The 12791-nt window shown below is 45.6% G+C and overlaps 1 protein-coding gene and 2 long non-coding RNA genes across 6 annotated transcripts in view; 1 reads left to right on the top strand and 2 right to left on the bottom strand.

Moving 5' to 3' along the window:
- The window catches only part of LOC120384438, a 134916-nt gene that overhangs the window by 32621 nt on the left and 89504 nt on the right, over nucleotides 1–12791 (bottom strand). The window contains exon 1 of one of the 4 annotated variants that reach the window (XR_005588885.1): nucleotides 10841–11078. The exons of the other annotated variants lie outside the window; for them this stretch is intronic. This is a non-coding gene — a long non-coding RNA (uncharacterized LOC120384438). Of the gene's footprint in view, nucleotides 1–10840; nucleotides 11079–12791 lie in introns of those variants that run through there. 4 annotated transcript variants of the gene reach the window in all.
- Nucleotides 1–12791, top strand: part of JPH3 (junctophilin 3) — a 118862-nt gene that overhangs the window by 4976 nt on the left and 101095 nt on the right. The window lies entirely within an intron of this gene.
- On the bottom strand, nucleotides 7350–8839 carry LOC120384442. The gene is made up of 2 exons (XR_005588888.1): nucleotides 8625–8839; nucleotides 7350–7705 (listed from the first exon to the last, which is right to left on the bottom strand). It is a non-coding gene; the product is annotated as an uncharacterized LOC120384442 (long non-coding RNA).

The following is a 12791-nucleotide window of genomic DNA, read 5'->3' on the forward strand; positions in this document are numbered from 1 at the left end:
CATGCAATAAGCAATGTTTCTCAGTGTATTCTCTCTCCATCTGTTATCAGACCACAAACACTAGGGCAGGATAAATGACCAAAAGAAGGCTAAATGCAAGAATGCTTCTGTGCTATATGTAGGTGATTTTAGCAGGATTTGAATAGGAGTCTGGTATTTGAAGTCTCGGGGCAAACATCTGAGGTTGTTTGGGCCCCAATAATTTGTATGTCTTATAAACCACTTACATCTACACAGCCATCCCAAACCAAAAGAATCATCATCAATATCAGTCTTGCAAAGTTCTTGTCCACATGCCTGGGGTGAATAATTTGATGGGTAAGTGAAATGTCATTTGTATTTTCACTAGGCATGGATGAGCAATTTGATTTTGTGCCTGGGCTAGTAAATTTTCATGACTGTTTTGGAAGACTGCCATAGAGGTGTAGAGTGCTTTGCAACCAGTAAGAAAAAAAAAAGAAGATGGAGGTGTCAAATTGTCCTGGGGATGGTCATGCCTAGTGGTCAGAGCCAGACTCGGGAGGCCAGGGTGGGGCTGGTGCAAGGTCAGAGGAGGACTAAGGCTTGGGGAGTCTGTTGCCACTATCAAGCAGGAATGAGTTCCAAGCCCCAGAGTGGTGTTGAGCAGACTCAGCTGCTGTTCCTCCTGTGAGGCTTATATACCTCGTCTGGGAGTCACAAGACCAGTTCCTGGCTTTTGGATTGGCTGGAGCCTAGCACAGGAGTGACTCATCACCACTCAAGGGGCAGCTTGGTTCAGTGGATGGGAGATGAGGCTTGAGGTTGGGACTCTGCCATGTTTAGCCTGGCTTAAGACCCTTAACATCTCCATGACTCAGTTTCCTCATCTGTGAAATGGAGATCGTGATGCTTATAATCCTGATTTTGTCAAGTGCTTTGAGATCTACAAAAAAAGGTTTTAAGTGTTGTTATAAGAAAATACAAAATACTCCTCCCCCCCCAAAAAAGCCAGAGAATGAAATTAAGTTCTTGCCCTGTAAATTCTATGAACTAATGGTGTAAATGGGTACAGCAGAGATGGACCAGGAGTGTTGGGCTCACATTTACCTTGTATATCTACAAATGTAGGGCTAATTTCTGCTCTCAGTTACGTCCATTCAAACCCTCCTGAAGAGAAGAGGATGTGATCCATTTGCCTTAATGCAGAGGCAGTCTGTTTTAAACTAACTCTTCATATTGCCATTAAGGGTGCTTGCAGAATCTAGTGTCTGTGTTGTATTGCTATTTGCATTGATGTTTTTCCACAGGTTTTCTTAATGCTGCAAGGAGCCAACCACCCACAAGGACAAATTTACATGAGAGCTGTTCATATCCTGGATGGCAGAAGTGCCATGGAAGTGTCAGCTCTCAAGTTATTTTGTTCCCATAAGTGGCTTGTTGCAGCATTTTAAAAAAATCAGTGGGAAACAAACACAAATACTGAGTGTTCTTTAAATATTCAGGTTCCTACAGAATCCAAAGGCGAAGACCTAATTGATGCTAATAAGCTGATTTTAAAATAATTATTGTTAATTTCATTACAATGATGGCTTTATTTATAAAGCACCCAGCTGCCTAGAAGTTTACTGGGTATGGTACACGCTTAAAATACAATGATAATAAGTGAACAATTAAAACAGAACAGAAAAATGATCAAAATACTGAGACATATAACGTGTTACGTCATTCAAGGCACAGAGAGGTACTGAAGTAATAGGAGTCTGGCCCAGGTAATAATAAACAAACACAGTAACATAGGAATTTGCAGACAGGATCAGACTAGCCCAGTGTCCTGTCTCTGACAAGGAGCAGTCCCAGATGTTTCAGAGGAAGGTGTAAGAATCCTGCAGTAGGCAGACGTGGGATAATCTGCCCCACACAGAGACCAGGATGAGACCTAACAGTCAGAGACAGACTTGGGGCCTGAAGCCCACTGTTTAATATTGCTTCCAAAATCTGTCATTGTTAATTGTTTAACTCTGGATATTCTAGATATCCACAGAAGTAGCCAATCCCTTTTTGAATATTAATTATTATTATTATTATAGCAGAGACTGAAGCTTTTATTCAGAAGATCTCAAAGTCAGAGAGTCAAAGTTCAAGGCCAGACGGAACCACCAGATCATCTGGCCTGACCTCCTATATAGCATAGGCCACCACCCAGCACCCACACACTAAACCCAGCATCTGAAACTAGACCCAAGTATTACAGCCCACAGGAGACTAGACTATTGTGTGCCACAGGCAGAGAATGGGAAGGACAGAGGCACCTGAAACCCCTGCAACAGCAGGGAAATGATGTTAGATACACCTAGATAATCCTGACAAGTGACCTGCACCCACATGCTGCAGAGGAAGGCAAAAATCACACTCAAGATCACTATCAATCTGACCTGGAGGGAAATTCCTTTCCAACCCCACATATGGTGATTGGTTAGACTCTGTATGTGAGCAAGAACCAGCCAGCCAAGCACCCGAGAGAAAGAATGCGCAGTGCCACCTCACAATCCAATGACCTGTCTCTGGCCATGGCCATCCCTGATGCTTCAGTGGACGCAGATTTTAAAAAATTATGGCAACACCACAAGACTTGCGGGGTGGGGGAAACCCTTGCTGACCCCTGCAGGAGCTCAGCTGGAACCCTGCAGCATGACCATTTTGGAACATAAGATAAAGTGATTTATTTTACCAAGGTTGGAAAATATGATCTCCATTTTACAGGGGTTGATGGAAACAGAGTCACTAAGGTGTGGAATGAATTACCTAAGGTCACAGAGACCCCAAACTATAGTGGGACTACTCATGTTTCAGTGGTCCAGGATTGGAGCCATAATGAGCTAGTGTCAGAGTCAAGACTATAGCATAAAACTAGAAGGCAGGTTTCTTGTGCCATAATTACTAGGCCAGACCACCTCCCTGTCTGCAATATCAGGGCCAAGGAGTGCTGCCATCTCACACAGTATCACAGCTATTAGAGACAGAAAAAGACCTATTAGATCATTGAGCCTGTGCTCTTGCAAGGGCAGGAGACAGTCCCCTGACACACAATGTATCAGATGTTAAATTGATGCTGCACTTGCTTCTTCTGAGTTTTGGCTGAGAGCAAGGAGGAAATTACAGGCATTTTAGAGAAGCTGGTACTCTCCTTTCCATGCTGCTTCCAAGTACTTTTTATCAATTTCATTCAGTGGGTTTTATATTTTAAACACTAAAGTCCATTATTAACTGAGCAGCTCAGCTGAGCTTCATCTAAAAGGACCACATGTGTTTACGTTAGGGCACATTTTCCAGCAGAATGTCAGGCCTGATCCTGCCTCATTTAAGTCAGTGACAGCTTTGCCATGGTCCTCTGGGCCCAGCCCTGCTCCTGTTGTACATATATCACTAGTGGGGCTTCATGGCTCCTTTTTTAGGAGGGACTTTTCACAAGGAGACCTGGAAACGGAACTTCCCTCTTACTCCTAGAGGTTATCCCTTCAAATCAGGGTCAAAGCACATGAGCACAGGGTGTTCTGCAGGTGCATGTCACTTGAGCTACCACACCCCGTGCTGTATCCAGCCTGTGGATAAACAGAGACCTTCAGTGTCCAGGGCTGTCATCTGGCACCTCCCGCCAGCACCAAACCCACACAAAAATAATCTACCATAGGAAAAACTGAAATGGGCAGATTGAAACATCCTTATGAAGCAGCCTTACCACCGCTTGCTTATTGTGACTCTTGTGATCTTTGGTGTTTTTCCTCAAAGCCCCAATTTCTGGAATCGTGATTATGTGAGATTCTCAGCTTCATTTGTTTTTTTCCTAAAGTAAGTTTGTTGACCATATGGTTGTAGAGAAATGCTTGAAAAGGTGACCTTTAAATGCTCAGAAACCAACTTAAAAGAACCCAATATTTATTATTTTTAAAAGTGGTATGGTTTTTAATTCAATCATGATTTTTTGGGGGGGAGGGAGGGAGGAAGGAGGCGGGAACCTATCTCATGATTTTTGAATGTTTGGGATTGGCATTACTGATTAAACATTTATGTTCTGCTTTACCCTTGACATGACTGAAGAAAAATATCAGAATGGTGTAAACACCAGGGAGGGAGAGGAATTATTCAGGACTGGACAATGGACCAATGGGAGGAAACTAAGAAAGAGGAAATGGTAATTGACTACTGGGGGAAAATAACACTTCCCCAACACTGAGATATATTAATGTGTAAAATTACTATTAGTTAATTGAATGCTGACATGCTTGGAATTGTATAAATCACAAAAATAAGGAGATGGAGCCTGTTCCACAGCTGACTCCAATGGAGTTATGGCAATTTACACCAGCTAAGGGTCTGGCTCTCCCGAAGAGCTTCCAGCATAACAACGAGATGTAGCTAAGATGAGACCCAGACGATAGCATCCACTTAGATGTGTGTGTGTTTTTATAGTGCCCATGCTGTGCTGGAGAAGGTATTACACTGAGGTGGGCTAGTAGGTATAAGAGCTGCGAGTCTCTATTGGTGGAATTGAATGGGGAGTGAGGGGTTTGATGCACTGGAATGAGAAAGTCAGTCCAGGCCTGGGGGAGAGTAAGATTGGAGATGACGATGGAGAGGGATTCATAGATCCCAAGGCCAGGAGGGACCACTGTGATCATAGACTCCAACCTCCTGCATAGCACAGGCCAGAGACCTGCCCCCCAAATCATTCCCAGAGCAGAGCTTTATGAAAAACATCCAGTCTTGATTTAAGAATTGCCAGTGATGGAGAATCCACCAAGACCTTTCATAAATTGTTCCAATAGTCATTTATTCTCCGCTAAAAAAAAATTATGCCTCATTTCCAGTCTGAAAATCTCTAGCTTCAACTTCCAGCCACTGGATCCAGTAAGGATAAGCAGGAAGTTTTGAGGATGGAAGCGGTGGAAGCTCCTGTCTCTTGGTTTATTTAAAGCTGGACCAAATTAAGCCTTAGCAAATGTGGACACAGACAACGGTCCTGGGCACTGGCAAGGAGATGGACCAAGAGGGTCCTTCTCATCCCTAGAGTCTAGAATTTTATTACTGTGCTTTTTCTCTCCCCAGCTACTATTTCTGATTCTCGCAGTAGGCGTGAATCAGGAGGTGGAAGGCCCAGATCCCGCAAAGGCATAAGGATGTGCTTAGCTTTAAAACACATGAGTAGCCCCATTCCATTAAGCATGTACTTAAGTCTTCAGGATTGCCAGCCCCAAAGTTAAAATAAATAAATAAAAAAAAATCACAAATCGCTCCTCCAACAATCAAAATAATGAGTGAGTTATAAAAAAAAATGGGATTGTGGGGTTTGGTCTGTCTTTTGATTGAACTCCCCCACCCCACCCTTGCGTGGAGTAGTGCGCCAATTCGTGTTGCAGCTCTCCCAAATGCACTGAGTGAGTCTGGCCCCCGCTGCAGGATCTCGTGGCTGCCTGAGGGTGAAGAGCACCCAGCTTCTCCCCAAACGTCTCATTCATTGCACCACCACCCCATCACCACACACCCCTGCCCTTTCTCCAGCCCCAGCTATTCATTACTCAGCCTCTACGTCAGGCGCCCCGCTGCAGTTCCCAGGGTTCTTAACCCCACTCCCCCTTCCCAGGCCTGGTAAGGGTGGGAAGCAGACTGACCCATTGTTTACAGCAGGGCAAAGGGAAGCAGAGCTGCTGTGTTCTTTCTGCTCCCTCCTTCCTTGCCCCAAAAAGCTCCTCTCAGCTCCTGAAGGGAGGGGGGGAAAGAGCTCTGCCTGTCTCCTGGTTGGCTGCTCTTTCCCAGGAGGTGAGCAGGTGGGGATGGCAGCCAATGGCTCCCCCCACCTCCAGCAATGCTGAAATTAGTGGGAGCACTGGCACTTCTGGCCCTACTGCAGTGGTCCCCAAACTTTTCAGAGTTGGCCCCCTCTTTACCCCATCCATGCTACCCCTCCCCAAGCTGGGGCCAGGAGTGGGTCTGCAGCTTGGGGGAGTGGGAGACAGACAGGGGTAAGGGAGCTGATGCTTGGGCAACCGCCGGGGCCAGAAGCCAAGCTCGGTGGCACCTCCTCCCTACCCCCATAAGGGTTGGCCCTGGCCCAAGCCGTGCCCCTCCTCTCCCCCTAGGGGGGGCATGCCCCACAGTTTGGGGACCTCTGCTATAAAGCACCTTTATATTGATATATCTGCATCCATACTAAGGAGTGTGTCAGTATAGTTAAAGCAGTACCACTTTCGCATTTAGACAAACCCTTAGCAACATGAGACTTTACTACAGTGATCTGCTGTGAAAGCTTTGCTGCAAAGTGAGGTGAGATCACAGAGTTTTGAGGAGGATTATAGGGTTGGAGGATTAGCAGAGTGAGAATTAGCCAGATTCTACTATATTTTGTGAGAGAAGCATATTAGAAATATTAAGGAGGCTGAATGTGTTTTAATGCATTTAGCATCTTACATGCTAAAGCCCAATATGTTTTTGTGGCCCTCATCATGCAGACAGGTCCATGAGGGTTTACCTGCATAGCTCTGATTGTAGGGCTGTTGCTTTGCTTTGTTAGGAAGCATGGATTGGAGCATGCATGTGAGCTCCCTCCAGAGCAGTCAGCCCATTCCTAGGGACAGTTATGGGTCTTATTTCTGCAAGCTGCCTAACTCGCTTAATTCCCACTAGCTTCACATGAAGTTAACACAACTGAGCAGTCCAGTGCTCTCAACCCTAAGCATTCAACAATCATTGCAAACCCCAAGTCAGGCCCCCAGAATTATGAGATTGGTTTTAAAATCATGAAAATTTCCCTCTCCCCATAAATAGACTTGATTTGCCTTTAGGGGGATCATTTTCCTCCAGCTTTGCTCTGTAAATAGAGGGCTAGAGATTTCCTTTTATAAAATGAAAGCTGAGATTCTCATGACTCCAGGAACTGAGACTAAGAAGTGCAGCAACTCACCAGAGCTAGCAACCACAATTTTTTTTTGAACTTATTCTCCTCTAAACACTGGCTGGAAGAGGAAGTTGCTAATGAAACAAACACAAGATTGATGGGGGAGGATGGGATATAGATATAGGGTCAGTGGGGTGGGCAGAAAGGCTAAGAATGTATTTCTATTTTACAGTACACGGTGGCGAGAAAATTGAGTTTTTGCCTCTCAAAGCATGTAGCCTAAATGCCTTAGAAGCCATTGTCAGGCATGCTCTAAAATGTATACATTAGTTTGCAGGGATTCCTCCATCACAGATGTGAGCCTAGCTAAATTTGTGTGTCATTTTCTGGTGTGGCTTCTGCCAAATATTCTGGGGGAAAATATACCCAACCCGGTTAGCAGCTTAATAGCATTACATGTTGGGGAATCTCTTCCCAACTGTGGCCATATTTAGTATAATCTAGTCATGGTCCAAACATATATAATCAAATGCAGGGCTGGGAGGAGGTTAGTCTGCAGCTGGCTCCATGTCTACTTGGCATTGCATATGCTGTACTGCCACTGAACCTCATCCTCTGCCTCATGCATCACTCGTGGCTCTTCCCAGACCTCTATGTGACTCCAGTGATGGGTTAGGTCACCATTTTAGGTGGAGCTCTGCAGCCCTCCGTAGCTGCCTATGTGTTGTTAGCCATGGGCAGTTCAGCAGCATCCTGTTAGTCCCATGTTGCCTGTTTATTGCAGGGCAGGTGTTCCCCACTGGTAGAATTTGCAGTGCACTTGCAGGCACTGGAATGACTGCTCCCTAAGTGGATCTATTAACAGAAAGATCAAAGATCTGTGTGTCAACTCAACAGCTGTCGTTGGTGCAGATATTGGGCAGAAGGTACAAGCAATTGACTGGTGTCATTTTCTCACTTTTTAGAACGGTGTCAAGTATCAGGGGGTAGCCGTGTTAGTCTGTATCCACAAAAACAAGGAGTCCGGTGGCACCTTAAAGACTAACAGATTTATTTGGGCATAAGCTTTCATGGGTAAAATACCTCACTTCTTCAGATGTCTGCATGCATCTGAAGAAGTGAGGCTTTTTACCCACGAAAGCTTATGCCCAAATAAATCTGTTTAGTCTTTAAGGTGCCACCGGATTCCTTGTTGTTTTCACTTTAGAGTGGAGCAAAGCCCCTTGTGCCTTGAAGGCAGAAGTGACACTGGGCAACTCTTCTTGGGTTTAAATGACAGTGGTGGGACGCCCTGATCACAAGGGGAAGGGTGCCCCTGGAGGCAAACGGCAGCTTAAAAACACAAGCTAAATTACCCCCCCCCCCCAAAAAAAAAACAAACACACACACACACACGGATGGGGCATCAGGGTATTTGTGCCACTGTCCAAATAAGGTGGCCACTTGACATTTTCTGCTTCTGGTGTATACACACACATGTATATGTGCACATACATGCATGAGTAATTACATGTGTGTATGACTATGAAGACAATTAAAAACTATCCAAAACAGACAACGTTTAAAAATGCTCCCCCTCTCCTCTGGCACCTTGGTCATCAGCATTAGCAGAGACTGGACCCGGTGGGTGGATGTTGTGAATGAACCTTTTGCCTGTAGGGCGATCACTGAGTCAGCACTGAGACACAGTGCTGAGGATGTGGAGCGAGGGACCCTCATTCTGCCACTGCCTGTGTTGTCCTTGTTCTCTAGGGCTGTCTAGGAGTTGACTCACCGCTGGTGCACCCCCTCAGGGCTGGAGGTGGCCGGCTTTCCTTCGCTAGCATCCCCGGCTGACAGCTGCTCCTGCCCTGCAATGCTCTGCTTGTGATTCACCTCTCTAGCCAGGTCCCATTCAGTCCCCTCACTTCTGGAGCAAACAAAGAGCCCAATGAAGTGAATTCAAGCAAACTTAACTCGTCACCCCTACTCTGACTCACTCCCTGAGCTCCGCAGGGTGGCTATTCTGCTGTTGGGCAGAGGGATGCCTCCCAGGGCTTTCTTCCTGGCGGCCCAGCACCAAACTCAACAGTTCTCTCCCGCCTTGTGTCAGCGTGTTTCCATATCACCCTTTCCAGTAGCCGGTGAGGGAACCCAGGCCCTTCTTCTTCTCTGGCCTCCAGTCCAGGGACCCTATGGCAGGCAGATAAGGTCTGCTCTCTCATATGCTTTGCTGCTTCCCTGGACTCCTCCCATCTTGGCCTTCCTTCAGGCCTTTACCAACAGCCCCTCCCTGGGCTTCCTGTACCTCTGCCCTCTGTAGGCTCTCTCTCCACTCTAGTCACCAGAGAGAACTAGAAGAGTTTTTCCCTTTCCCTGCTGACGTCTCCTCTGAGCTTCTTCCCTTTATGGTCACCACCCAACACCTCCCTGGCCTAAATTTCATCTTCATTTGGGCCTGGCACACCCCCCAGGTGCCACCAGGAGCACTCATGCCTCTATCTCCTGTTAGCTCTTTCATTACACACCCTGTCACTAGCTTCTTTTTAAAAAGAAGGTCTCACCTTCTGCTTGCAAGCAGGTTGGGAATCTCTGGACCTAGACTCCCTCTCCCTGACATTGCTTTTGGCCTGGAGATGTTTTATCGCCTTCCTGATTCATGCCTCCATGAGTAAGAGAAGAATCAGCCCAAGCGTTTCCCACCAGCGATGAGCAAAGGCATCTATTGGGATGTTTGAATTGTACATTAAAATAGACAATGCTCATGAAAGCTGTTGGGCTGGCAGCATGAGCCTGTATTTAGCCACAGCCTGGGTAGCATCCATGCAACCTTTGCCCCACTGCCATCTGCTCTGGAGGAGCCACTTTCAAGGGCGAGAGGGGAATGCAATCTCCATGGCTCGGTCATTCCTTGACCTCTCTGCTGCCAATACAGAGACCAATTAATGCCAATTATAAATAACGAAGGTGGGTTCTGTGACAGGGCTACCTAACCACCAGCACCTAAGCTGAGACCTCCCAGCTCATCTCACATAAATCACCCAACCATCAGCGAGTAATGTTTTCTGTTTACTGTCAGCCTGAGCTGAATTTGAACTAATGAATGAGGGACAAAAGGCTCTGGGTCCTGAAACTGGGCCAGGCAGTCTCCTTTTTCCTCTCACACTTCAGTTTCCTTGGGACATATTTTCCGAGATGCTAAATATGCTTTTAAAACAACCTGCATGAATATTTCCATAGATAGAGAGGCCCAGGCCTCTCTGATATTGAATTGCTGGCAATGGATATCTGTACAATATGCTTTCTTGTGTCATAATTCAGAAGATCTCTTAGAAGAAGATATGGCAGAGAGATCTGCCTGATTATTGTCATTAGAGTCCTTTAATTAGTATACTACAGAATCTACAGATAAGTGAGAAGGTGAATTCACCAGAAGGATTAATAATGAGATAAACTAGCAACTTGCAAGGTACAATTTATTCCATTTGGTTTTGCAATGTGGACAGGCAGTTTGGGCCATTCAGACCTAATTGCAAAGCCCCACTGAGTACAAATAGTGAGCTGTCCACATTTTGGATTGCTGCCTTGTTCTGATATAGTCCTCGTAGCATGCAAGTCTGGCCACACTTCAAAGAGTGCATGAAACAACAAAGAAACTGAGTTTTTGAAGCCTGCCACTCAACCTCTGCAAAAGGCCAAGAGCCCATATCTATCTGTTCATCTATTTTACGCAACCTGAAAAACAGCCAGGATGGTAATACCTTGCACAGATATAGCCTTGTTAACCTGGCATGCACTGTAACAGTATAGGCCTTCCCTATACCCCCTCATGGCCTAGGGTGGCACTGCAGCACCCTGCCTCAGTTTCCCCTTGTCTCAGAGCCACTTAAGAACTCCACCCAGTCCAAAAGCTATGTGACAAAATTCCTCAGCTAGGGTTCTACTTTATGACATCCCAAAACCCTTAAAATCTCCCCCCACCAACTTTCAGTTAGACCCAATTCCTCCTACCTCAGGATCTGTTGTTCTCCATCAGCTCTCCTCACCAAGAAACACCACAGTCCTTCTCCTCTGGACTGTGCAAATCCTCACAGCCCCCCACTCTTAGAAGGGGAACTGTCACCCCATTCTCAGGCTGGGCTCAACCCCTCCTCCCTAACCCACTGTCTTTTCCTGCTCTCTGATAACTGGGGAACAGACCAGGCCTCATCTCTCACTGCGTCAGCTCCTGGCTATCCCATCTTTCCTGCAGCTCTTTATGGGGAACAGCTGTCCCCTTCTCAGCATCATCTAAATTGTGAGCAGGGCTGGCTGACCCCAGGTCCTTAAAGGGGCAGGCCACCCTATTACATGCACTAAAAAACAACTGGCACTTAATTGGGGGCTGTTTTTATTTGTTTCTTCAACTCAATTTTTGTAACCCAGGGAAGGAATATTTTTCTAAATGCATGATTCTTTTGACGTGACAGTGTCAGAACAACAACACTGAGCACTCGGATGCCACTCTGCAGCCATACATTTCAAAGCACTTTACCAAGGTATCTGTCTCCATTTTACAGATCTGGAGACTGTGGCAGAGCTAGGCTAAGGACCTTTGAGGGCAAGTGCTAGGCCCACAAACCAGAGTGTTTTATTCCTATCCAAGTGTTTCAGACTCAATCCCTGGAAGGTGTGGAACATGCTGGCCTCAATCCAGGACAAGCATTTATATGCTGAAAGTTAAGCATGCATGTGAGTAGTCCCATGTGCTTAAAGTACAGCATGCACTTAAGTGCTCTACTCATTGGATCAAGGCTAGAGAGCTCAGCAACTTGCAAGCTCTCAGACATATTTGATGAGCCCGTTTCACAGAAGGAAAAATTTGATGGAAGAAAGGTTCAGCCATTCAAAAAACCCCTGAGCTCTTTTGTCCCTCTGATGGTGTAGACAGGAAGTGCCAGATTTTATAGTCAAATAAATGATACCACATTTGGTGAATGAAATCCACAAGAACTGAGTATGCAGAGGGATAAAGGCTGGTTCTAAATGTTTGATTGGGTAAAATAGATGAGCAATGCTAGTGCATCAATTTAATGTGCCAGATCTGGCATTTTGCTCTGATACTCTCTTTAACAGGGGTAGGCAACCTATGGCATGCGTGCCAAAGGTGGCTGATTTTCAGTGGCACTCATACTGCCCGGATCCTGGCCACCGGTTCCAGGGGGCTCTGCATTTTAATGTAATTTTAAATGAAACTTCTTAAACATTTTAAAAACCTTATTTACTTTACATACAACAATAGTTTAGTTCTATATTATAGACTTATAGAAGGAGACCTTCTAAAAACGTTAAAATGTATGACTGCCATGCGAAACCTTAAATCAGAATGAATAAATGAAGACTCGGCACAGCACTTCTGAAAGGTTGCCGACCTCTGCTCTATAATAAAGAACCTTCTGGGTGCTGTGTATTTATTCGAAACTCAGGCTCGCTGGGATATCCTCCCGGGAGTAAGAACTTGTTTTTGCGAGTTTCCCAGGGGATGCCATTCATGCAATCTTACTCCAGTACAAAAACAAACAATAGAAAGCAGGCCACTCAACCTGAAGTAGCAGACGGCAACACTGAACAGTCATCGCTGCATTGCACATCACATGGCTACAGCTACATTCATGTGCTGAGTATGGTATCAGTTATTATACATAAGTCTGACACATCTCTTCAGATTCGTGGGGGAGGGGAGAGATGCACTGTTTGGAATGCTCTCCCTCTCTTGTTTTCCAATTGATAAAATGGGCCTAGAGTACATCTCTTTACACACATTGATAGGAATTAAATCAATTGAATAACTTCTTTCAAACTGTGCCTCAGATTTTAAAAATTGTACATGTGATACGGAGCTTGTCATTTACACGTGTTCCTCTCGATGTGTGCCCAGCCATGGGAATGTTTTTGGCTAGTTAGATATTCAACTTCCCCTGCA

The sequence above is a fragment of the Mauremys reevesii genome, linkage group 16 (assembly GCF_016161935.1).
Source record: "Mauremys reevesii isolate NIE-2019 linkage group 16, ASM1616193v1, whole genome shotgun sequence".
In the NCBI taxonomy this organism is placed as follows: domain Eukaryota; kingdom Metazoa; phylum Chordata; order Testudines; family Geoemydidae; genus Mauremys; species Mauremys reevesii.